This window comes from Pseudochaenichthys georgianus, chromosome 13, assembly GCF_902827115.2.
Source record: "Pseudochaenichthys georgianus chromosome 13, fPseGeo1.2, whole genome shotgun sequence".
NCBI lineage: Eukaryota > Metazoa > Chordata > Actinopteri > Perciformes > Channichthyidae > Pseudochaenichthys > Pseudochaenichthys georgianus.
In genome coordinates this window covers 22,294,229-22,298,183 of record NC_047515.1, presented here as the reverse complement: position 1 = coordinate 22,298,183, position 3,955 = coordinate 22,294,229, and the positions used below count along the sequence as shown (strand labels likewise).

Below are 3,955 nucleotides of genomic sequence, written 5' to 3'. Positions count from 1 at the left end.
AGCTTGTGGCTCCACCCAGACGGACTTATGGTTTGTCCACGTTCGTTCCTCCATGTTTTGGCACATGTTGCACATGGCAAATCACATGTAGGAAAAGGAGGGATGAATGGGATTATAAAGTCACAATGGTTTGCTCCAGGCATCACACTAGCTACACAGACCCTTGTACATAGATGCATGATATGCCAGCAGACAAGAAGAAGAAGTGGTCAGGTTCAGCACGAACACTTACCGCCCCCCTCGGGGCCCTTTGTAAATATGCAAATTGACTTTTCGCATATGCCACCATGCCAAGGATTCAAATATATTTTGGTAATAGTGTGCCAGTTCTCCAAATGGGTAGAGGCCTACCCTACCAGAAAAGAAGACGCTAGAACAGTTGTAAAGTGTCTTCTCAAAGATGTTATTCCTAGATTTGGTGTGCCCACAGGAATTAACAGTGACAGAGGTCCAGCATTCATTTCTAAGATAACCCAGAGTCTAGCTACAGTGTTAGGGTTCAAATGGCAATTGCATGTTCCCTATCACCCACAGAGCTCAGGCCAGGTTGAGAGAATGAACTTGACTATAAAGGAGAAACTCACTAAAACAATGTTGACCACAGGACTAAAATGGGTAGACGCGCTGCAGCTAGTTCTGTGCTCCATCCGAAGCTCACCAAATGCAATGACAGGGCTTAGCCCACACAAAGTATTGATGGGAAGGGTAATGTTCGCAGGGTCTAGCCCCCCAGTAACACCCTACAAACTCACTCTTTTGTGGACAGATGATTACATGACTACACTGTAAAAATATCCACTGTGAATTCACAATAATTACCTGGCAACTTGTTGCATGACTTTCACAGTAAGGTTCACAGCAATTTACTGTGAATGTCTTCACAGCAATGTATTGTAATTTCACATCCATGATATTACAATGCATTGTTGTAAAGGTACAACTGTATATTGTAACTTCACAGCTTCAATTACTGTGATATTACAGTATGTTACTGGGGAATTACATACTTTTGTTGTACATTAATTACAACAAGGGCCTGTACTTTTACATTTCTATTGTGAAAGTACTGCAGGAGTAGCCAGTAATTTACTGTGAATTTACAATGTGTACTGTGAAAGTACTGCAGGAGTAGCCAGTCATTTACTGTGAATTTACAATGTGTACTGTGAAAGTACTGCAGGAGTAGCCAGTAATTTACTGTGAATTTACAATGATACACGTGCATAACTGTAATCCCCAGCTCCAGTACTTCCTGGAGGAAGCTCATACAATGGTTTCCTGTCCAAGTTTAACAGGAAACCAAAGTGTGAGCTTCCTCCTGGAAGTACTGGAGCTGCACTACAAAAATGCATGTAATCTTATTGTACAATTAAAAACACACCAAACGCACAAATGAGGTAAAATCAATGGAAGCCCACTGGCATATTTATTGACAAAATAAACAACAGAGTAAACAAACAGGAACATGAACTAGTTCACCTCAACTATCCATAAAAAACAGATGAACCCTTAACGGATCCTTTAAACAAATAATCCTTCGCAGGTGAACCGACCGTAATGCTTCCCACTGGACTTGTCCCCGCACACCATGCAGTCTATGCAGACCATTCTAAGTCTATCAGCTTCCGGTGAAGGGTGCTCACGTGAGGGTTAATGGAGCTTCGCTTCTTTGCCTTGGAGCCTTTCTCCGGGTTGATGCCCAAGAAGCACCTGTTAAAAAGCAAAGATAAGTTTCAGTTTTAAATACACTCATGTATTGCAGGCAGCATTTATCAAGGTGTTCACCTGTGTATTTTCCCACACCGACTGTTACTAGTCCAAACCTGTTGCATCATCCTCTCACAATAACATTATTTGTAGCCTAGCAGAGTGCCTCAGGTACCTCTAACATAAGGTTTACTTACTTATCTGAATTGTGAAGCCATACTATAATGTGAATTAAACCATTATGTCAATTTTTTAACAAGATAGCCCAGCAACATCAAGTGATGGTGTGGTGCCAATTCGCATAGTTGGTTCCAGGCTTCATACTCAAAGCATTTAATCTACTTTATGGCCTCTGTAGAAAGGCATGGACTTAATAGCCAGATAGTGAAACACAACTTTGCATGATAAGTCTTACTGATGACATTGATCATGTGTTTGAGTGTTACAATACCTTTGGATGAACTCCAGTGTGCATGATCCAACGGGATATTCGAGGTTGAAGACATAGTAGCTGCTGAATAAAGCAGCTACCCCATGCAAAATGGGTGTGGGCCCATTACCACTTATCCCTCGGTGGATAGCATCCACCCAGAAGGCTTCATTGTGTCACCTGAAATGAACAGATACTGTAAGGAAATATTTGTATGTATTCATGTTAGCAAACTATGAAGAAGCTTAAAATGGGAAATGATTTGTGTAGAAAACTGTGAGCTGGATTTGGGGCCTGTTGACATGTGGTTTTTGAGGACAAAGGAAGAAGGGGGAAGTTGAGGGTTTGACTTACAGTCAACTCAGATCTAGGAGATAATGAAGCTAAGCTACTTTGATTGGGGAAACTTAAGAAGTGAGGTGTTGGTGATATTTGGGCAGCCAATCACGGAGGTCTGGAAGGGAGGCTCAGATAACTCCTCCCATTGTAAGCGAGGTATTTAGACAGGAACCACGCTGTGTTCAGCCCTTTTCCTCTGGCTGGCTCACGTGATATCAGGTAAATATGGGATCCCAAAGATAACTGTATTGAATTTGTACTGTATTGATTGTGTTGTCATATTACCATTAAAGTGGATTATTGTTTAACGGTTACTTGGCAGCATTGGATTCCTTCCTGTATGATAACCAGCTTGTTAGGGACGCGCGGAGATTTGAAAAAACGGACCAGTTGTCCATACAAATCTTCAACAAATGGTGACCCGACGTGCCTGATAAACAGAGCTGTAGAAGAATCCAGACGACCGGAATGGGTCGGGAACAAACGCTTTCAAACATCTCAGACAATCAGCAGGGCCCTGCAACTACAAGACAAAAGGTACCAGACGCCTGTTAAGAAAATCAACTGTCTGTAATTGGGTATATCTAAAACTTTAGGATTGTCTGTAGGCGTTTCACGGTGTTTTTTGGTTTTTAAAAAAAAGTTTAAATGGAATATACAATGCATATTTTACTATGATAGGAAGGTTATATACAAATCGTAACAACGTTGATCGCAAGGTAGACAGAAAGTCTTGCGTAACGAAACATAGAGCAGTTTAGCGTGGACTTCAGGTATACTTATTCCTGAGTGGCGTGGAAACGGTGCAGTTTGTGGGTTGCGAGGTTATATTCCTGCACGACAAAACCTGGAAACTCGATATTTTGGATCGGGTCGCCGTTTAAAACTGGGGTTAAATAGCAGACCACAGCTGAAAGCTAAAGGCTATCGGACTGCTATATGTTCAATTCCTGGGAGAGAACGCAAACGTCACCGAAATTGTGACGGGACCGGCTCTCGTTTCCCTTGTCTGTAAAAATTAATTTGAAAAGCTAACGTGTGATAAAGGGCTCGCTAAGACCTGGGTTTTTAGGCCCCATCGAATGGTCACATTCTTTATGAGTGTTGAAGCATCGTTCAAGGTCTGGTCTGTCTGTTGAAATAAACATCACATTATCAAGCTGGACAAACTGTACGGGGAATACATCTGTGTGATTTTTACCTAAAATACTTGTGTGAGCGATTGTCTGTGGAACTCAGACAATGCACTCAGAACAGTGAAGCTCATTTGTGGTCTGCTGCTGCCATCTAGTGGCTGAAAGGGGGTAACACCCTTAGAGTTTACTCATTACATTGCTGGTCGGTATTGAAGAAGGGAAGCACGTTAATAGTAACAACGACAATAGCCCAGTATATTAATACAAGTGAACACATATTTAATTAAGTCAGATAAATAAAAGCGAAGTAAATATGGAACATCAGAAGGGTAAAGACAATTCT

General features: G+C 41.6%; 1 long non-coding RNA gene across 1 annotated transcript; it reads right to left on the bottom strand.

Moving 5' to 3' along the window:
• Positions 1-1,393: 1,393 nt before the first annotated feature.
• LOC117457102 (uncharacterized) lies at positions 1,394-2,202 on the bottom strand. Its single transcript, XR_004553297.2, has 2 exons — positions 2,159-2,202; positions 1,394-1,710 (listed from the first exon to the last, which is right to left on the bottom strand). It is a non-coding gene; the product is annotated as an uncharacterized lncRNA (long non-coding RNA).
• Positions 2,203-3,955: the final 1,753 nt, after the last annotated feature.